The sequence below is a fragment of the Schistocerca gregaria genome, chromosome 2 (genome assembly GCF_023897955.1).
Source record: "Schistocerca gregaria isolate iqSchGreg1 chromosome 2, iqSchGreg1.2, whole genome shotgun sequence".
Taxonomy (NCBI): domain Eukaryota; kingdom Metazoa; phylum Arthropoda; class Insecta; order Orthoptera; family Acrididae; genus Schistocerca; species Schistocerca gregaria.
The window spans coordinates 983,545,636-983,569,235 of record NC_064921.1 but is presented as its reverse complement, the minus strand read 5'-3'; the positions used below and the strand labels follow the sequence as shown (position 1 = coordinate 983,569,235).

The 23,600-nt window shown below is 40.4% G+C and overlaps 1 long non-coding RNA gene across 2 annotated transcripts; it reads left to right on the top strand.

The window, feature by feature from the left end:
- Positions 1-1,349: 1,349 nt before the first annotated feature.
- On the top strand, positions 1,350-6,868 carry LOC126335459 (uncharacterized). 2 transcript variants are annotated; one of them, XR_007564880.1, is made up of 4 exons: positions 1,350-4,398; positions 5,331-5,435; positions 5,916-6,078; positions 6,250-6,868. It is a non-coding gene; the product is annotated as an uncharacterized LOC126335459 (long non-coding RNA). The 2 variants fall into 2 exon arrangements; XR_007564879.1 differs by having other exon boundaries at positions 1,350-5,435.
- The last annotated feature ends 16,732 nt before the right edge of the window (positions 6,869-23,600 follow it).

Sequence of the window (23,600 nt, the reverse complement as noted above, 5' to 3'; positions counted from 1 at the left end):
ACAATTGTTTCTGTGGCAGGAAATGTGACCCTTTGCTCTTTAGGGTGCCCGAGGCATAAGGCAGTCTCTTGGTAGTTGCTGGAAGTCAATGAAGCAATTAAGGAGTGTTGGCGAGCTCTACAGCGGCAAAAGCGGCTCTCTGTCCTGGAACACCTCTTAGCCTTTAAACGGCTCCATGCCCGTGATCACCAACTTATCAAACAATGGGAGCAAGAGTGTTGCTATACGTCACCTTCCCAAGTCTGGGCAAAGATCAAACGTCTTTTCGGGTACCAGACCCCCAACAGGTGTTCCTGGTGTTACCATAAATGGTGTGTTATCTACCAACACAAACACGATTACTGAGCCCTTTGCTGAGCACTATGCTTGAGCCGCTGCATCGGTGAATTACCCCCCAGCCGTTTGCACTCTCAAATGGTGTCTGAAAGGGAATGTCCTCTCATTCACTACAAGCCACAGTGAACCCTATAACACCCCATTTACAGAGTGGGAGCTGCTAGGTGCCCTTGCACATTGCTCTGACACAGTTCCTGGGCCTGATCAGATCCACAGCCAGATGATTAAACATCTCTCATTTGACTTCAAGTGACATCTTCTCAACATCTTCAACCGGATCTGGTGCGACGGCATCTTTCCATCTCAGTGGTGGAAGAGCACCATCATTCTGGTGCTCAAACCCGGTAAAAACCCACTTGATGTGGATAGCTATTGGCCCATCAGCCTTATGAACATTCTTTGTAAGCTGCTGGAATGTACAGTATGTCGGCAGTTGGGTCTGGTTCTGGAGTCTCATGGCCTACTGGCTACATGTCAGGGTGGCTTCTGCCAGGGTTGCTCAACCACTGATAATCTTGTGTCCCTCCAGTCTACCATCCAAACGGCCTTTTCCAGATGCCTGCACCTGGTTGCTGTCTTTTTTGATATACAAAAAGTGTATGACATGACCTGGTGACATCATACCCTTGCCACATTGTATGAGTGAGGTCTCCGGGGCCCACTTCCAATTTTTGCCCAAAACTTCTTGTCGCTCTGTACTTTCTGTGTCCTTGTTGGTGCCTCCCATAGTTCCATCCATATCCAGTAGAATGGAGTTGCACAGGGTTTTGAATTGAGTGTCCCTCTATGTTTAGTGATCATTAATGGCCTAGCAGCAGCTGTTGGGCTCTCAGTCTCACCTCCTCTGTATGCAGACAACTTCTGCATTTTTTACTGCTGCTCCAGTACTGTTGTTGCTGAGCGTCACCTACAGGTAGCCACCCACAAGGCACAATCATGGGCTCTAGCCCATGGCTTCCAGTTTTCTGCCACAATGTCATGTGTCATGCATTTCTATCAGCGTCGTACTGTCGTACCATTCATCCGTGGCATTGTTTTATTAGGAACAAGGGACTGATGACCTCGTAGTCTGGTCCCTTTCCCTCTCTTTTAAACCAACCAACCATGTAAAAATCAAAACAATTCAAGGTCCCATGAATACAGATGGCCGCGTGGTTTGCGGCATGGATTGCGTGGACGTCCTCGACAGAGGTTTGAGTCGTCCTTTGGGTATGGGTGTGTGTGTTGTTCTTAGCATAAGTTAGTTTAAAGTTAGTTTAAGTAGTGTGTAATTCTAGGGACCGATGACCTCAGCAATATTGTCCCTTAGGAATTCACACACATTTTAAACACAGATGCAGTTATTCACTTTAATTATCTCTCAGAAATTATATTTCTTTTGTCTGCTCCTAATAGCTCAGTGTTCTCAAAGCAACCACTGAGTAGTGTAAGAAAGGAACTGCTCTCTCTGTTTAAAAAAAAAAAAAAAGATCTTTTTCCCCCCAATATTCATAAATATATTTAAAGTTATTCATAAACAATTCTCATTATTATCAGTAGCAGTAAAATGGCAGTAGTCAAGGATGGTATTTAGCTGAGTGGGTATAGTTTGCAAATTTTACTAATTCAATTATGGAAGAAAATAGGATGCAGTATCTTTGATGCCATTATATTCCCGAAATTTTAAGTGTGATGTTGGTGGTCAGACAAAGGAGAAAGTGTGATGGCTATGAAGTCATCTGATGGAAATTTCAAGTACTGAAATGACATGAAGGTAGATTCTGGGCCTATATGTACCGTTCTCCTGCACTAGTATCAAAGAGGTGTAAGATTATTGTGATACATGCTAAAGGGAGTACCCAACTTTTATAGTAGCATTTTATACTCTCTCAGAATGAGAGCAGTTGAAAAACTAATTAGGCAGAGAGATAGTGTGGTGGAAATGCATGATACTTGCATCCAGAAGGAATTAATTTCAAATACCTATGTTTTTTATGGTTTCTCTAAATTGGTCAATGCAAATTCCAGGTAGGTCCCTACGAAAATAACATGGCTAGCTTTCTTCATCATCCTTGTGCTGGGCTCTAAGAACCTCATCATCAACAAATTTAAAATAGTGTTCTTCCTTCCCTTTTTCTGGTTCTCTAAAATATATTTTATGCAAATGTTATACAGGATTGGTCATAAGCATGGCCAGACATGTGTAATGAAAATGGCACACAAATACTGTTTTTGTGGTTGGCAGTTCGATGGTATTTTATCCCTGTTATCTTCAGAATTTCAAAGAGTGTACTCCAGTTACCACTGGCAAAAGCTTTCTCTTAACTACAGATTCTATAAATATAGGGACATTACTGTCTTGCTTGTCCTTACATTTCTTTGGGACCCAAAATGGTCTTTCCTAAGGCAGACTTCTACCATTCTTTTCTTTTTTTCTGTAAATAATTCCTGTTAGTATTTTGGAACTATGACTTACTTATTAAACTGATGATTCTTTTATATTCACACAATTATTCTTTCACTATCCAACCATTTCTTTTTTACTTAATACTAGCTTGGCATCTGAATTCTTGATATTCATACAACTGCACCACTTTCCTCCAACAGTTTCTTCAATTTTCCTATTTGCAGCATCTGTTATCTTTCTCATTGTGATGTATGCTTTTAAAACTTTGCATTTATTCTCTAGCCATTCTTGTTCTGCCATTTTGTACTTTGTGTTACTCTCCTTTTTCAGACGTCTATATTCTTTTAAGTCTACTTCATTTGCTACATTCTTATGTTACCTACTGTCATCTACTGAATAGCTCATGTGTTTTCCAAGGTTTCCAGTATGGTCTTGTCATTTTGCTTATTAGATTCTCTACTGCTGTCACAATTTCGTCTTTCAAAGCTACACTTATGGTTTCTATTGTATACCTTTGTTCTGTTTCAGTTAGTGCTGCCAGCTGCTCCTTTTGAAACTCTCAGCAACCCCTCATTCTTTCAACTTATCCAGTTCTCATCTCCTTAATTTCCTTTCTTTCTGCATTGTTTTCTGTTTTAGCCTACATTTCATAACCAATAAATTGTAGCCAGCATCCAAATGTACCATTGGAAATATTGGCAGTTTGAAGTCTGGCTTAAAAATATCTGTCTTACTACCATATTACATAATTCTTCTGAAATCTTCCAATATCTCCAGGTCTCTACCACATGCACGATGTTCTTTCAAGATTGTTAAATCAAGTGTCTGCATTAAAAGTTGTGCTCTGTGAAAAGTTCTGCCAGTCCTTTTCCTGAGCCTGTTTTTTGTTTTTCCTTCTCTTCTCCTTGCTAATATCAAATTTCAGTACCCGATCAGAATTTAATTTTTATCTTCCTTCATGGACAACATAATTTCTTTTCTCTCATCATACAGTCATTCAATTTCTTAATGAGCTGAGAAGCTAGTAGATATATGTACTTTTACAACTGGGTTGGCTTTGTGTCTCGCTTGGCTATGATAATTTATTCACTATTCTGTTCTTAAAACAGTAGTTCACTTGCATTCCTATTTTCTTATTCATTGTTATACCTACTTCTAAAGTGCCCTTTTTTGATTTTGTATTGCTAAGGCTAATGCCACACTAGGCGATTTCCTCCACTGACGGTCAACTATTTTTGTCACGCTGGAAATGAACTCCATGTTGCAAACGGAAGCTGGCATACTGGGTTGTAATTGTCGCTCCATTAAATTACCACACTGGACTGTCACTGTCTAATGGGCCCGGGCGTGTTTTTGGCATGGCAATAATCTTCAGCATCCCTGCCACAGTAGACTGCTATTATCGCCATTCACACAGCAACCGCAAGGATACTGCACTCAGTTCTGTTTTGTCTGTATGGCAATGTCCGAAAACTCTGTAAATGTCATTCCAATTGGTCACTTGGGCAATGAACTGATAATAACTGAGGTGGAGGATTATCCCTGTCTCAACAACATAAAATTGTAAGATTATAAAGATCGTCTGCTGAAGACAGAAGCATGGAAGAAGGTGTGTGCAGATGATGTTGGGACTGAGAAGTGGAACTTGTTATCACTGGATGCACAAAATTCAATAGGTAAGATGATGTATGTACCTACTTATATATAGGTGCCTGCAAAGTTTCATGAAAATCTGCATAACTTTTGTCTAGACAACTACTAAAAAAGTAATTTAATTTTTATTTTTCCTTCTCCCTCTAATAGTTTGACATGCGTACAAACCTGTTGCACCAAAACAATTTAATTAACTATGTTGAAACTTTGCATGATTTAATATAATGTTTTAGAGGTATTTTCAGACTATTTTCAGTGTTTCAAAAAAGTCAGAAAAATAAACTCTGAATTTGTACAAAATTTTCTTACTAATATTTTAATCCAGTATTACCTGACGTAAAGCAAAAATAACAGTTATGATGATACAGCTGAAAAAATCTAAAACTTAAGGTTTTATACAATAAGTTATTTCAAAAGTTAAAAGGGAAACTACAAAGGGTTGTTTGAAAGAATGGAATTCTTGTGAACATATTCGTAGCATTATGTATTTAAGTCAGAAACCAAATAGTGTAACAGAACAATGTGAACATGAAATGTATCGACTATTAATACAACTAAGTACAGCTTATGACAACAATGACATCCACATCTCCAGATGTCTAGTTATCTTTGCCGACTATGTATGCATTTTGCCAAGGAACTGATCCTTCCACAGAGCAGAAGTAGTTGCAAAACATACCTCTAATTTCGCAAAGACAGTTGTTACCTCTTAGTCCTATGTTTTCCATAGATTCCAGAGAACAGGTTAAAGTATCTTCAAATCGATAGCCATCATGATTCTGCACAAAGTTATGCAGCACGCAACACGTTTTTATAATACTTTTAGCCAAGTTAGTATTAAGATCTATGGCCCTGTGGAAAATTTGCCATTTGTTAGCTAGGATATGAAACAAACATTCTACTACAGGCATTGCTCTAATCAGACTGTAATTAAACACTCTCTTTCTTGCAAAAGGCCGCATCAGGTGTTCATCAAGAGCAAAACCTTCGTCACCTATAAATGCAAGAGGCACAGTTTCATTGTTTGGTTCATTAGTCAAAGATTTGGCATCTGGAAAAGGTAAGCTTTCATTATAAAATGCTCTTCCGAGCTTAGTTCCTTTAAAATATTTGAATAACCATCTTGTCCATATCTTCCTATATTTGTATATCTGAAGCAGTAGTCACTATCCACAACTGCCATAAGAACTATGGAATGAAACAGTTCATGACAAAAAAATTCACTTCCACTTACTGTCAATGACACCTATGCAGTGAGGAAAATTTGTAGCTTTCTCAAAATTCAGAGCTATTTCTTAGAAGTCCTTTTTTGTTTAAATTGGCTGTAAGCAGTTCCAAATTTCTCTGCATGTATCTTCAATTATAGATGCAATAGTTGAGCGTCCTAGTAAAAGCTCGCAGTGCAGAGACTTCTTGGAGCATCCTGTTTCAAAATAACTGTTATAAATACATAGAGTATAAAGCACAAATATCAGGTTGATGTAAATTAATTAATTTCAATAAGCAGGTGTAAGAATAATTATTTTTAACATTTCTACAGGAAAATAAGTATAAAAATGGTGGAAAAAATATGTGTGATACATACAGTTGCAGCCTGAAAGAATTACAAAAAAATGAAAAGAGTAACAGCACAACAATACAAAAGAACCATATGTCTTCTACAGACAGATGTTTTTCATGCAAGAAGCCATGGAATTGAGGCAGTAAGTAAAAACTTTCTTCTGTCATTTTGTAAAATTTAGATGTATTTCTAATGGATATGGTAGTTAATTACCTATTCAATACTGACTTGTTATATAATTACCCCATGACACACATCTGCACAGTACAAAGTGCTATGTGGGTTTTTCCAAAAATGTTTCTTTTAACTTCAGGACCTCAGGAAATATGAATGATGCTTCTATTCTTGAGGATGATGAAGCGGAAAAGTGTCATGAAGACAGTGCACCGCCACCTAACACTGCTGCTAAGCTTTCCACTGCTCAATCAAATAAAAGGAAACTTCAGAACCCATTTGAAAAAGAGTTGATAAGAGTTTTGACACATAGTTCAACTTGTGCTGTACCACAAAAGGATTCTGATGATGTTTTGACATCTCTTTTGCCTTACTTAAAAGTAATGACTACCAGTGATAAACTAGACTTTCAAATAGAAACATTACAATTAATAAAATCTTACAGTTGAAAGAATGTAGAGAGCAGCATTACTAAGAATCCTTCCTAAATATTGTGCTGTCAGGTATGTTGACATCAACAAACACAACAAGCCATATATCTGAGAGTCCACTCACATAGTTTTCACCAGTGACTGGACTGCCGAATGAAGAATCTATCTTGTCATTTGAAGAAGATTCCAAGTGATTAGGCAGCTGACATGAACTTGTAATGTAAACTCTTTCATTGTAACCTAGTTTATGTTAACATTATGTTAAGTGTATGTTCATGTTCATAAATTACTTACTGTATCTAATTAAAAAAATGTACCTCATTGTTGCAGCAAACTTTCCTTCTCCACAAACACACGTCATCTAATTTGGTATCCTTCTTTTGTAACTTAGTTTCTACAGGGGGTTACAAAAAGGTACCGCCAAACTTTCAGGAAACATTCCTCACACACAAATAAAGAAAAGATGTTATGTGGACATGTGTCCGGAAATGCTTAATTTCCATGTTAGAGCTCATTTTAGTTTCGTCAGTATGTACTGTACTCCCTCCATTCACCACCAGTTGGCCCAATTGAAGGAAGGTAATGTTGACTTCGGTGCTTGTGTTGACATGCGACTCATTGCTCTACAGTACTAGCATCAAGCACATCAGTACGTAGCATCAACAGGTTAGTGTTCATCACGAACGTGGTTTTGCAGTCAGTGCAATGTTTACAAATGCGGAGTTGGCAGATGCCCATTTGATGTATGGATTAGCATGGGGCAATAGCCGTGGCACGGTACATTTGTATCGAGACAGATTTCCAGTACGAAGGTGCCCGACAGGAAGACGTTCGAAGTGATTGCTCGGCATCTTTTTGGTGCAGACATCAATGTCAGACGCTTATAATAGTTTCCACAATGAAATTTTGTTTTGAAAGCTGGCAGGAAATCTAAAGAGATTTTTGTTGTATGTAAAGTATACTAGCAGCAGGACACACACAGTGCCTTCTGTGTGCAGTAGCAATGGAAATTCTATCAATGACAGTGCTGCTCAAGCAAAGTTACTAAACACAGCCTTCTGAAATTCCTTCACTAAAGAACATGACATAAACATTCCAGCATTTGAATCAAGAACAGCTGCCAAAATGAGTAACTTAGAAGCAGATATCCTTGGAGTAGTGAAGCAGTTTAAATCAGGTCCAGACTGTATACCAATTGTGTTCCTTTCAGAGTATGGTGATTCATTAGTTCCATACTTAACAAGCACATACAACTGTTCATTCAATAAAAGATCTGTATTCAAAGACTGGAAAGTTGCACAGGTCACACTAATATTAAAGAAAGGCAAAAGGAGCAATTAAAAGCCTATATTATTAATGTCAATATGCAGCAGGATTATGATACATATATTGTTTTCAAACATTATGAACTACCTCAAAGAGAATGGTCTATTGACACACAGTCAACATGGATTTAGAAAATATCATTTTTGTTAAACACAACTAGCTCTTTACTCACACAAAGAGTTGAATTCAATTGACAAGGGATTTTAGATTTATTCCATATGTCTAGATTTCCAGAAGGATTTTGACACAGTATCTCACAAACATCTTGTAATCAAATTGCATGCTTATATCATCTTATGAGAGTTGGAACTTTAATCGTGGCAACTATTTATTTACAGCTCATACAAAAGTTTTATTGACCTTCAAAGTAGTCACCAGCATTGTGTATAACCGTTGCCAGCGACGTGGAAGTCGTAGGATACTCTTAGCAGTGAAAGTTGTGTTGACCGTTCGAGCGGCGTGGTCTATTTCCCACGAATTTTTAGCAGCGCTGAAGTGAATGCCGTGAAGCTTTTCCTTCAGTTTAGAAATAGAGTTAAACTTACGAGGGCTTAAGTCAGGGGAGTGCAGGAGGTGGTATAGCACTTAGCAGCCCCGTCAGTCAAACAAATCAGTAACAGCTTGCACTGTACATGCTTGAGCATTGTCCTGCAAACTGATGGTCAGGTCCTACAGAAAGTGTCATCACTTCTGTCTCTAAGCTGGTCGTAGGTTGTGTTCTAAAAATGGACAGTGTAGAGACAGAAGTGATGACACTTTCTGCAGGACCTGACCATCATTTTCCAGGAATTCCAATTGGAATAACTTAAACTGCTGTGGGGAAAGCAAACCAGAGGCTGCATTTTAATGCCAGTGGATGTACTAAAGAGACTGCATGTGCTATGCTTATCCATCCTCTTTTTGGGATTCTGCTGCACAGTGGAGTATTGTTACCTGATAGGATTAATGGAGCACATTGAGAAAGTTCAAACAGCATGTTTTGCATTGTCAAGAAATAGGGAAGAGTGTGTTACTGATGATACATAATTTGGGGTGGACGTCATTTAAACAAGAGCATTTTTTGTTGCAACGGAATCTTCTCATGAAATTTCAATCACCAACTTTCCCCTCTGAATGTGAAAATATTTTGTTGACACAGACCTACATAGGGAGATGTGATCATCATAATAAAATAAGGGAAATCAGCACTACTCACATGGAGAGATATAAGTGTTCATCTTTTCCAAATACTGTTAGAGAGTGGAATAATGGAGAATTATTGTGTAGGTGGTTTGGTGGATCCTCTGGCAGGCAGATGTAGATGAAGATGTGTGATCTCTGTGTTTACAGGGGGCTCAGCCAGATTGTTAAATGTAAGCCCCACCATACAGACTGGTTATATGTGCTGGTAACCTCACAGAGGGGGCAGGGAAGGCTACGGCAGGGAAGGAAGGGCAGAAGGAGGGGGGCAGGAGAGGAACCTAACTGGAGATGCTAGGAAGAGTGTTCTCCCCCAAATGGCTCACACTACAGAAGCGGAATTTAGAAAGGGAGGTCAAACCCAAAAAGGGAGCAGAAAAAGCTCTAAAAATGGAGAGTGGAAACATGAGATGCAAGACCAAAAAGGAATTGTGGGACTGAGACAATAGCTCGGTTATGATAAAGAGAAAAACTGATGAAGAAAGGGGGGGGGGGGGGGGGAGGGGAGGCAGTAGGGTGGGAAGAAGTGGTTATACTGAAGGAAATGCAGCCTGGGAGTGAAGAACGGCTGCAATAACTTAGGACCTCATGAACACAACACACATGTCCTCAAAAGAGCTGTGGGCCCATTAGGGAGTGGAAATTGAGGCAAAGATGATTACAGGAGTTAAGAATGTGTCACAAGATAACTCCGGTGTAGATTGGAGAAGTTGGTGGTGGTGGGAAGGATACAGATGGACTGGCTTGTGAAGCAGGCATTCAAACTGACGATGTCATGTTCAGCTGCATACTGTGCAAGAAAGTGGCCAACTTTGTTGTTGGCAGCCATTTGGCAGTAGCCAGTCATCCTGGTAGAAAGCTGGATGGTAGTCATACTGACATAAAAGCTGTGCAGTATTTACAGACGAGTTGATATATGACGTGGCTGCTTTCATAGTTGGTCTGCCCTCTGATAGGGTAGGAGAAGCCTGTCACAGGACTGGAGTATAAAGTGCTAGGTTGGTGAATTGGGCAAGTCTCGCGACTTGGTCTTCCACAGGGACATGATCCTTGTGGCAAAGGGTTGGGTGTGGGAATCACACAGGGATAGACTGGGACACTGTCTAGGTTGGTGGGTGACAGAACAATAATGTAGGAGGGATGGGTAGGTCCTTGGTTAGGATGTTCTTCATTTCTGGGCATGGTGAAAGATAAACAAAGGTCTAACAAAGGATATGGTTAAGTTGTTCCAGTTCAGGATGGTATTGGGTGATAAGGGGGCACTCATTTGTAGCTGAGTTTTGGGGATAGTCGAATGATTGTGGATGTGTGAGTATATGGCACAAGAAATCTGTTCGTGAATTTGATATGGTGGTGGTGGTGGTGGTGGTGGTGGTGGTGGTGGTGGTGGTGGGTGGGGGGGGGGGGGGGTGTTAATGCCTGTGTGTGAAGGCACCATACTGGGCAAGGGATTTTCAGATACAACGTCCACTGGTGTCTAGGATGGGAGAAATTTTTTTGATGGGGAAGGGTTAGCTGCTGTCAAAATGCAGGTACTGTTGGTGGTTGGTTTAATGTGGACAGAGGTATGGACAAAGCCATCAGAGAGGTGGATGTCAATGTCAGGAAGGAGGACCATGTGAAGAAGATGGGAGAAAAGGTGTTGAGATTGTGAGGGGATGAGGATAGGGTGTGTTGGACCTGATTGCAGATCATGAACAAACCTGCATCAGACTGTGGAAGAGTAAGATGCAAAAGTTGCCCAGTTCATTCACACAGCACTTCGCACACCAGGTGGTGGAGCTAGGATTCTAAGGTGTCTGCTTCCTCTTACAGCCCTTAGTAGTATAGTGTGCTACATCATGTAGCTATAATTTTACTGACTGTCTCCGATGTCTGTAACTTTATATGATTTAAATATTATTTTCTTATGAAATATTTTATGTGACGAGCATTTTGCTCATAAATCTGTTCATCTGTCTGCATGTAATTATTTGGATTTTCTGTTGAAGACACCAGTACTCAGCATCAAAACCGGCTTAAAGCAAAATCTTGTTGCACCAGTTGGCTGTGTTATACAAATTATGTTTTGACTTGGATTCACAACCTCAGTTGGTCATGAAGGATGCAGGACAGCCAAAATGTGAGATCCATGGGTGCACATATGCTCATGCAGTAGTTTCTGTTGTGATGTCAGGGGCAGGTATGGCTTTGACACAGTGGGTGACCTGGATAGCTGCAGAGAGAATGTACAGAAGCCTTTGGCCCTTAACTATATCAAGTATCACGAGTATGGGATCCATACCAGATAGGGTTGATAGAAGAGAGAGAGAGAAGATCCACAGAGAGCAGCATGCTTTGTTACAGGATCATTTAGTAATCGCAAAAACGTTACGGAGATGACAGATAAACTCCAGTGGAAGACTGTGCAGGAGAGACGGTCAGTAGCTCGGCACGGACTTTTGTTGAAGTTTTGAGTACATACCTTCACCGAGGAGTCAAGCGGTATATTGCTCCCTCCTATGTATATCTCACGAAGAGACCATGAGGACAAAATCAGAGTTTTTTTTTTAATTTGGTATGTGTCTTCCATAGATCCGTACATGTGAGTGATTCGCCTGGATGTGGAACGTGTCAATACAATTGTACAAATGCAATTAATGCTACAGAATAGTAATATAATACAATAATATAGATATTAATAAGTATCACTTTTTCTCATTTACAAGCTGTCATTTAACTAGTATAGCAATTCTCCATATAACATTATAACTATAACATTAACACTATAACATTAACATAATATTGTATCGTCCATCTAATAACTAAGAGACTAAATACATCTATTATTAAGGGAGGGCATTACTTCTGGAAAAGAATTCATCTAACGAGTACAGTGGATGGTCAAGCAGGTATTGTTTTTAACATACCTTTGAACAGTGTTTCGTTTTCTCTTGTACATTTAATATAATTAGGCAACGCATTAAAAGTGTTTATAACAGTATACTTTACTCCCTTCTGTACAAGTGTTAAATTTTTTAGTTCAACATGTAGATCATCTTTACCTCTAGTATTGCAGTTATGGTATGAACAATTTGTTTCATACTGAGCATAGTCTTTATTAACTACATTCATCAGAGAGTATATGTACTGACATGTTGTGGTCAGAATACCTAACTGTGTAAAAAGTTTTCTACATGAGGTTCGTGGAGGAACTCCATACATGATTCTGACTGCTCTCTTATGAGCAGTTAAGATTTTTTTTTGAGAATGGTAAATTACCCCAGAATATTATGCCGTAACTCATTAATGAGATTAGAGCCCACACAGAGGCATACTGACAGTCTTTCTTTCCACGAACAATACGAGACTGGAAAAGAAGGGAGAACCAATAAAGGTACTTAAAGTACCCTCTGCCCACACACCGTCAGGTGGCTTGTGGAGTATGGATGTATATGTAGAAATTGACTATTTTTGGCTGTACATGCCATCATATCTTACAGCATTGACAAGCTGAAAACTTTGTCTCCAGTTTTTGATGTTTGGCCATACCGACTGGTCTGCTATTAGTTTGGCTGTGAGATGTACTCCCATGTGTGACAGTTCATGTAGTCAGTGAAAAATAGCCTTCCACATGTTGAGTGGGATGTGGGGTTTGATGCAGATTTACGACATGTCACATGAGATTTGCACAGAGATGCTTGACACAGTGTGGTGTACTGTTTTCAACCCAGTCGTGATGTTACATAGGAGGCTGTGGATTTGTTTGTCTTACTATTGGTCTTTGTATAGTTCTTAATAGTCGATATCCACTCAGGGTATGTTTTTCCATGAAGTGTAGTCTGTGATAATGTTGTCTTCCCTACTCCGCCATACACCGTCAGGTGGCTTGCGGAGTATGGATGTAGATGTAGAACATCGGTATTAAACTGTGTGACATAACTCAAATGTTGAAAATGCTGTGGGCAGTAAACATTTGACAGATCATGAATGGAATCAGCCACTGGCCAGTAATTGGCATAAATGGTAAATTGTCTATCCTCTGTGTTGTTCTTGAAATGATGCACCACTGTTTATTTTGTCAAGAATTCCTTATCATATGCTGACCACTTGTGCTGGGGCTCAGATAGTTTCTGTGGAATGGGGGAACATGCAACAGTTGCTGTATTCCTGCCATAGTCTATTAAAACACTGCTAAATTGCCATATCAGTAGCTTCAGTCATGGTTAACAGGAGAGTAGTCAGCAGCAGGTGTGCCAGTGTTGTAGCATGAGACAGGCTGTTTTTAATCTAGTCAAATGTTCACTGCTTTTGCTTTCTTTTACTGCATACATATTTTCCACTCAGTGCATTCGCAATGGAGCATGAATGGCAGCTGCACGGTGTAAATGCTGTTGATAAAAGTTCACCCTGCCACTAAATTGTGGTAGTTCTGGGATGCAGTAACTGGCAGAAGAATTCTGCACATTGTGTAGTTGGTTGGATGCTGTTGGTTCTAACAGAATGACCAAGGGAGGTCAGTTACTATCATAGTTGGCATTTGTCATTGTTGATTATGATGCCAAAATGATTCAGTGCTTTGTAAATTTTTGTAAGATATTCCTTGTGTTCATGCAGGGATGGGGAAAAGTCTAAAAGATCAGTCAGTTATGTGTAATGTTGTGGCAGATCAACTCACTAAGACATCTACAAGAGGGTAACACATTAATACATTTATTTACACAGTTATACTTAATAATTGAGTTATACATAACTTTGAAGTATGTAGGTTCTTCTGTGGTGCTGAATACATACAAACAGAGTAAAGATCTTGATTGTAACCAATTGTCTTGCAAGCTGATACAATTATACACTCCTGGAAATTGAAATAAGAACACCGTGAATTCATTGTCCCAGGAAGGGGAAACTTTATTGACACATTCCTGGGGTCAGATACATCACATGATCACACTGACAGAACCACAGGCACATAGACACAGGCAACAGAGCATGCACAATGTCGGCACTAGTACAGTGTATATCCACCTTTCGCAGCAATGCAGGCTGCTATTCTCCCATGGAGACGATCGTAGAGATGCCGGATGTAGTCCTGTGGAACGGCTTGCCATGCCATTTCCACCTGGCGCCTCAGTTGGACCAGCGTTGGTGCTGGACGTGCAGACCGCGTGAGACGACGCTTCATCCAGTCCCAAACATGCTCAATGGGGGACAGATCCGGAGATCTTGCTGGCCAGGGTAGTTGACTTACACCTTCTAGAGCACGTTGGGTGGCACAGGATACATGCGGACGTGCATTGTCCTGTTGGAACAGCAAGTTCCCTTGCCGGTCTAGGAATTGTAGAACGATGGGTTCGATGACGGTTTGGATGTACCGTCTACTATTCAGTGTCCCCTCGACGATCACCAGAGGTGTACGGCCAGTGTAGGAGATCGCTCCCCACACCATGATGCCGGGTGCTGGCCCTGTGTGCCTCGGTCGTATGCAGTCCTGATTGTGGCGCTCACCTGCATGGCGCCAAACATGCATACGACCATCATTGGCACCAAGGCAGAAGAGACTCTCATCGCTGAAGACGACACGTCTCCATTCGTCCCTCCATTCACGCCTGTCGCGACACCACTGGAGGCGGGCTGCACGATGTTGGAGCGTGAGCGGAAGACGGCCTAACGGTGTGCGGGAACGTAGCCCAGCTTCATGGAGACGGTTGCGAATGGTCCTCGCCGATACCCCAGGAGCAACAGTGTCCCTAATTTGCTGGGAAGTGGCGGTGCGGTCCCCTACGGCACTGCGTAGGATCCTACGGTCTTTGCGTGCATCCGTGCGTCGCTGTGGTCCGGTCCCAGGCCGACGGGCACGTGCACCTTCCGCCGATCACTGGCGACAACATCGATGTACTGTGGAGACCTCACGCCCCACGTGTTGAGCAATTCGGCGGTACGTCCACCCGGCCTCCCGCATGCCCACTATATGCCCTCGCTCAAAGTCCGTCAACTGCACATACGGTACACGTCCACGCTGTCGCGGCATGCTACCAGTGTTAAAGACTGCGATGGAGCTCCGTATGCCACGGCAACCTGGCTGACACTGACGGCGACGGTGCACAAATGCTGCGTAGCTAGCGCCATTCAACGGCCAACACCGCGGTTCCTGGTGTGTCCGCTGTGCCGTGCGTGTGATCATTGCTTGTACAGCCCTCTCGCAGTGTCCGGAGCAAGTATGGTGGGTCTGACATACCGGTGTCAATGTGTTCTTTTTTCCATTTCCAGGAGTGTATATGTCATTGAATATTAATATTGCTTTGTAGCATCATGCTATGTCAGTGTATTGTCCTCCCTGCTATCTTCCATTACTAACATTGATAAGTCTATAGTGGCACTGAAACTTGGGTACAAAGGTCTGAGTGTGGGTGCTTAAAAAGACATACTGTTCAATCAGAGTCATATGCAATGAGGTAATGTAATTTTAGTGTCCTCTGGTGGCCTGTATGCTTGGTGCCCCCGTAAGATGTTTGCCCAGTCGCTCACTGGTGGGAAATTTAATGTGCTTTCTCTCACATAGCTTTGTGTGGCAAGCAACATGCTGGATGTGGTTGACGAAGATGTCTTCGATAATGCAGTCTTCCCCCACCCAAAATTGTGCATTGGCATCACATAGTGAGGGCATGTGCAATGACAAGTGGAAGATCTGTGCCATGTTGCTGCTGATGGGGTTAGCTGTGGTGCAATGGCAGATGGCACCAGCCAGCCTGCATCCCAACATTCATCTTGTGAACTGTCAGGAGTATCTGCCATGAAACTGGAGATAGACAGCCATCCAGTGGCACAGGTGGATGCAGCAGTAGTGCTGCTGAGGATGCAGAAGGTTGTACAGCTGATTCAGGCTTGATGTCCATCACTGCTGTCATTGCAAAGGAAGCAGTTGTTGCAAAAAGTATTGCAGAGGCAGCCATGGAGCCCACAGCAGCTGCAGAGGTGGCAACAACTGTGTAGGCAGATGGGGGTCGGTTTCCATGAGAGAGATATCAGAAAACCCATGCAGCTGGACATCAGGCACTGATTAGGGATTTAAAAGATGGAAGCCCATGGCAGGATCACTATGTTCACTAAACACACTTGGTTTTGGTGCTGTTGATGGTTGCCCGATGCACTGTGAATGCTATGATGGGGGTGACCAAATGTCTGTGTGCTGGTGCCGGGTTCCCAGTTGTGAGTGTTGTTATAGACACAATGGAAAATTTTGTCTTTCATGTGGAGCTTTACAACAAAGTGGCAAATGTGAATGAGATACAATGGAGTGCAGTGATGATAACCAAGTAACAGTTCTGCTGGTGAAGTGTTGTGAGCAGGCATAGTGTGATAGGTGCTTAGAAATGTCAAGTAATTATCCTAAAAGTGTGAAGCATGAAGTTTGGACAGATGAGCCTTGAAAGTATGGAAAATATTCAGCTTCATTGTTCAATTGAAGATTAAACACTGCTGTTCAGATATGTTGAATTTCATTTTGTTGGCAAAATTGTTGAAATTCTGAGGAAGAACATTGCAGACCAATGTTCAAAATAATTATTTGCGGCAAACTTTTTTCCCAAAAGATAAAAGCTAGTGATAGTAGTCAAATGCATTGGAATGACAAAAGGATATCTGCTGTTTGCATCGATGATAATGAACCATTGTGTGTCCCAGAATGGACCAACAAAATCAATATGTGTATATGACCAAGGACTGTCAGAATAAAGCCAGTTGAAAAATTCTTGACAATGTGCCACTTAATTCTCTGCACATGTTTGGCAGTGGACAGTCATATCTTCTACCCGTTCATCCAGCAAGAGCCATTCACTATGCTGGTGCACTAAAGCTTAGTTCTAATGATTTACCAATGTTCTGTATGTAATAGTTTCAACATATGTTGTTGCAAATATGCGGGAAACAGTAATTGTGTTTGTTCAGTAGGAGAATGCAATAAAATTACACCATTATGAAAAGAAAGGCTGTTGCACTGTATGAGGCCAATCCATCCAAATGCAATACTTTAGCATTCACAGTAATTGATCAAATTTAGCAGCCAGAACAATCCATTGAGAATCCATGGGAAATGCTTGCTGTGCTTGTGGATCAGAATGATTAGTCTGAAGACAGGAAACTTCTCATGTATTGAAATCTGAATCATTTTCCATTGGTAAGTTTGACAGAGTATCTGCATTTGCATGCTGTGCCATGGGGCAATAAGGAATTTCTTGTTGATAATTGGAAAGCAGTAGTGACCAACATCACAATTTTGTGCTGTATGATCAGGTACATTTTCCACTATATGAAAAAGAGCAATTGGCAGCTTATGATTAGTCACAAAAAAAGGGGGAAAAATCCTCAGATACAGATGTTGAAGAAATTTTGTGACACTGCAAAATTATGACTAAGGCTTCCTTCTGCAGCTGACTGTAGGTAGTTTGGGCTATGTTCAGCATCGTGGACACAAATGATCTGGGGTCTTTTGTGAGCTAAAACTGCCGCCACTCCCCATGATGATGATTTATCTACAAGCATCGTGGATTGAAGTGCATAAGACGTGGGTGACTAAGCAGTGCACATTTCAGTTTTGGAAAAGGTTTTTCACATACTCTAGTTCATTTAAAAGGTACATTTTTATGCTGAAGGCAATGCAAAATTTCAGCAGTTTGTGCTGCAGCCAGAATGAATTCAATGTAGTATGCCAGTTTGCCAATAATAGCTTGTAGTTCTCGTACATTTGTAGGAGAAGGTAATCTCCTTACAGCTCAAATGGCTTGGTTCAAATGGCTCTGAGCACTATGGGACTTAACATCTATGATCATCAGTCCCCTAATCTTCTTACAGCCTCCAGATGCTTAGTTGAGGGACAAGTGCCATGGGTGTCCATGACATGTCCTAAACAACCAGTTTCAGTATTGAAATGAGGAAAAACTTTTTAGCCAAGATTGCAATAAAGCAATGTATTGCGGATGACCAGTTTGGGTAAACTATGTTACCATCATCAGATCTTTGTACATCTTATGCCAGATGCACTTAAAATCTTTCCATTAAATCTCCAGATGCACAACATATGACATGAATGATGTGTTGGCATGTCAAAAGTAAAAATTAAGATTAATATGTACACAAATTGCCACAACATTGCATCCATATGATTGCACGTCATACCCACTACGATGCCCCAAGACTGACTGTCAGTGAGTGGATGCATTTATTTATAATGAAGCACTTTCTGAAAAAAAGAAGAAAAACTGCACAAATATCCAGTCAGATCTTGATTAGGTTTCACTGTGGTGCAAAGATTGGCAATATGCTTAAAACATACAGAAATGGAAAATTGTACATTTCACAAAACTCAAGAAAGTTCTATCCTATTATTACGATATCAGTGGGTCACAATTGGAATTAATCCATTCACACAAATAAATGAGTGTAACAGTTTTTTGAAATGGAGTTGTAACATATGCTGAATCATATGTAAAGTATGTGGCAGACTTTGATTCATTGGCAAGATTGGGAAAATACATACAGTCTGCAAAGGATGCTGCTGAAAAAACATTTGTTCTTCCCATCTTAGAGTACTGCTCAGTTTTGTAGGACTTACACCAATATGGTCTAATTGGGGATGTTGAACTTAAAGAAAGGCAGCACAAGTGGTCTCAGGTTTGTTTGACTTATGAGAGAACATTATAGAAATGCTGAAAAACCTGAACTGGGAGATGCTCAAAGATGGAAAACTGCTGTCTTATAAAAATTTACTTACAAAATTTCACGAATCAGTATTAATGAAGAATCTATAAATATACTACAGATTGCTATTTACAGCTTCAGCTGAGAGTGTGAAGTCAGATTAGACTAATTACAGTGAGTAGAGAGGTATTTAAGCAGTTATTCTTCTTGAAATCCAGACATGCCTTGAATGGGGAGAAACTTCAACATATAATATAATGTTAAGTACGCTGACCATTACAATTCAGAGTGATTTATAAATATTTATGAGGGTTGCCCAGAAAGTAAGGCACCACATTCTTTTCCTCCACCAAAAAAAAAAAATGCTATGAATGCGAAACATTGCATATGTATTATTTGAAGTCTCCTGAGTGAGTGTGCCAAGTTTCTGTAACTTCTGAGAGATACTGTAGTTGCAGGACAGTTTCAAAATGGCGTCTGTGGGTGGTGTACATTACAAGCAATGTGCCATCATTGAATTTTTCACTGCAGAGAAAGAAATTGTGGGGAATATTCACAAATGCTTTGCAAGGTCTATGCAGCATCTGCTTTTGACAGAAGTATATTTAGTTGTTGGCATGGAGGGTGAGGTCATCATAAGGCAGTTCAGCGGAGCTCCACGATTTGCAGTGGTCAGGGAGACCATTCATGGCTGTTGCACATGACAGCCCTAATCTAGCCGCCTCAGACTTCCACTTGTTTGGGCCATTAAAGGATGCCATTCATTGAAACTGTTTTGAGGATGATGAAGAGGTGATTCATGCAGTGAAACACTGGCTCCACCACCAGGACAAGGATTGGTACCAAGAGGGAATAAATGCCCTTGTTTTGCACTGGAGGAAGGCCATAGAATGGGATGGAGATTACATGGAAAAATAGGGCGTGTATATAAAACACCATTCCTTTGTGTGCGTAATCCTCATTATGTTCAATTAAGAATTGTTGAAAAAAAAATGCAATGCATTACTTTCTGAGTAACCCTTGTATGTCAGTGTAAATGTGCAAGTAAAGACACACTAGTTTTACTTTCACAGAGACTGAAAGCACAATGAACAGACATTAGTTTGAAACATAGAATCCTCAAGGAGATTACAAAATTCATAGAGTCAAGTGTATTTAGTAAGCCTGCTGGCTATTATAGTGTTTCTAGTGCAATATTAAAATCTTGAGCTGACTTGTTAGGATTAGCCTTAAGTTATCTTTATAACCCATCAATGACTCATTGCATTTTTCTCAATAGTTGTACTGACAACCATCTATAAAACTGAAGATAAGCAAGCCACATCTAAGTGCAGACCTACTGCATTCTTTCCTGTTTTTTTTCCAATGTTTTTGAGAAAGTGATGGAATACTGACCCATTTATGTGAACAGAGCTTGTTAATTTTGTATCAGTTTGGGTTTCAACACAGAAAAGCATTACAGGACCTCACAAATGAAGTTCTGAATGGATTAAAACAGAAAATGTTTTGTTATTTTGCCAAAGATTTCGATTGTGTGTCACAAAATGGCATTAATGACATTCCACTTGACTGGATCAAGTCATACGTTAATAACAGAATGCACAGGGTCTCACTGATAAACTGTGTTGTCTAAGCCATGAAACTGACCTCAGAATGAAGGGATGTAACAAATCAAGTTCCATGACGTTTGTTACTGAATCTGTTCTTATATTTAATGTCCATGAATGATCTACTGAATTTAAAGTCTGTAATGTTTGCCAGTGAGACAACACTACTAATCAAGGGTCCAAATTCAACCTCAGTACACACAGCACAGATTATAGCAGAATGTGTCTAAGGAGTTTGAATCCCACAAACCAACCCTAATGATGCACTGAAACAAGTATACATTAATGATCATACATTAAATGAAATGCAATATGTAAATAGCACATGCATAAGCTAATCAAGAAGGTCAGTTAAGCATGCTTTGCATTTAGAAGCACCCCTTATTTTGTTGAAATACTGCATTTAATTGACAGTTTTGATTCAAGGCTTTCAGGATGTCGTATAAGATAACTGTGGATCGTGCTCTGGATGGTATGTTTTTGTAATCCATCCTAGTTGGCATGGCTAGATGATCTGAGGTTCCTTCAACCAATGAACACAGTTTGTTGTTTGAGGGACCTACGACATGTCATGGTTACAATGGGAAGTAATTCTGCTGTAAATTGTGAATAAAATCTCATGTGGATTCCATCATACCCTGGCGTTTTCTTAAATTATATTGATTTCAGTTGCTCCTCAAACCACTGTTACCAATACCTATGTGTATATCATTCATATTTTTCTACGACTGTCAGTGTTTACCCATGATGAGAATTTCTTTGGGTGTGTATGTATTGTGTGTGTATTGAACTGGGGACCTAGAAATGATTGACAGGCTTTGTCCCACCATTGCCCTCAGTGGTTCACAACCCCACAACAGGCTGCAGCAGTCCACCCACCCCACACCACCGCCATCCCACACTGAACACAGGGTTATTGTGCAGTTTGGCCTAGCATCCAGCGCATGTTCTATCAATTATTCATTTGATTTTGAAATGCATAACACATGGTTTTTGAACACATCCTGAGTCCATTTCTGGATTTATGCTAAGTTGGTTTTTGGAACATTTGTATAGTGTGTGTGACATATCTACTGGGGGAATCACCATCACATCTAGGAAAAGAACTTTCCTGCAGACAAAAGGTGACAGGACTACATGATGCATGCCAAATTAACCCGTACATTTTTTACTTATGTGGTTGATTGGGTCTTTGAATAATCAGTGTTATTATAATTATTAGTGAAACCCATAGATTCAAAGTACCCTAGTGGAAATAGACAATTAAAAGGAATAACAGCCAAGAAAGATTACATATCATATTATCTTACCAGTGTAATAGTCCAATCAAATAGCCTCAGTGTAATAGTCCAATCCAATAGCCCCAAAATGACGCGAAATGTATCTTAGAAAATGAAATTTTGACACAAAGTTTTTACCAGAATGCTACACTACCAAATAAGATAAAATACAATTGCATGTTTGATATTAATATAAAAGACATATTGTGTGTGTGTGTGTGTGTGGTCTTCAATCCTGAGAGATGCAGCTCTCCATGCTGCTCTATCCTGTGCAAGCTTCTTCATCTTCCAGTACTTACTGCAACCTACGTCCTTCTGAATCTGCTTAGTGCATTCATCTCTTGGTCTCCCTCTATGATTTTTACCCTCCACACTGCCTTCCAATACTAAATTTGTGATCCCTTGATGCCTCAGAACATGTCCTACCAACTGGTCCCTTCTTCTCGTCAAGTTGTGCCACAAACTCCTCTTCTCCCCAATTCTATTGAATACCTCCTCATTAGTTATGTGAGCTACCCATCTAATCTTCAGCATTCTTCTTGTAGCACCACATTTAGAAAGCTTCTATTCTCTTCCGGTCCAAACTATTTATTGTCCATGTTTCACTTTCATACATGGCGTAACTCCATAAAAATACTTTCAGAAACGACTTCCTGACACTTAAATCTATACTCGATGTTAACAAATTTCTCTTCTTCAGAAACGCTTTTCTTCCCATTGCCAGTCTACATTTTATATCCTCTCTACTTCGACCATCATCAGCCATTTTGCTCCCCAAATAGCAAAACTCCGTTACTACTTTAAGTGTCTCATTTCCTAATCTAATTTCCTCAGCATCACCTGACTTAATTCAACTACATTCCATTATCCTTGTCTTGCTTTTGTTGATTTTCATCTTATATCCTCCTTTCAAGACATTGTCCATTCCGTGCAACTGCTTTTCCATGTCCTTTGCTGTCTCTCACAATTACAATGTCATCGGCGGACCTCAAAGTTTTTACCTCTTCTCCATGGATTTTAATACCTACTCCGAATTTTTCTTTTGTTTCCTTTACTGCTTGCTCAGTATACAGATTGAATAACATCTGGGAGAGGCTACAACCCTGTCTCACTCCCTTCCCAACTGCTGCTTCCCTTTCATGTCCCTCAACTCTTATAACTGCCATCTGGGTTCTGTACAAATTATAAATAGCCTTTCGCTCCCTGTATTTTACACCTGCCACCTTTAGAATTTGAAAGAGAGTATTCCAGTCAACATTGTCAAAAGCTTTCTCTAAGTGTACAAATGCTAGAAATGTAGGTTTGCCTTTCCTTAATCTTTCTTCTAAGATAAGTCGTAAGGTCAGTATTGCCTCACATGTTCCAATATTTCTACGGAATCCAAACTGATCTTCCACAAGGTTGGCTTCTACTAGTTTTTCCATTTGTCTCTCAAGAATTTGCGTTAGTATTTTCCAGCTGTGGCTTATTAAACTGATTGTTCGGTAATTTTCACGTCTGTCAACACCTGCTTTCTTTGCTTTGGAATTATTATATTCTTCTTGAAATCTGGGTGTATTTCGCCTCTCTCATACATCTTGCTCACCAGATGGTAGAGTTTTGTCAGGAGTGGCTCTCCCAAGGCCGTCAGTAGTTCTAATGGAATGTTGTCTACTCCCGGGGCCTTGTTTCGACACAGGTCTTTCAGTGCTGTGTCAAACCCTTCACGCAGTATTGTATCTCCCATTTTGTCTTCATCTACATTCTCTTCCATTCCTGGAATATTGTCCTCAAGTACGTCGCCCTTGTATAGACCCTCTATATACTCCTTCCACCTTTCTGCTTTCCCTTCTTTGCTTAGAACTGGGTTTCCATCTGAGTTTTTGATATTCATACAAGTGGTTCTCTTTTCTCCAAAGGTCTCTTTAACTTTCCTGTAGGCAGTATCTGTCTTACCCCTAGTGAGATAAGCCTCTACATCCTTTCATTTGTCCTCTAGTCATCCCTGCTTAGCCA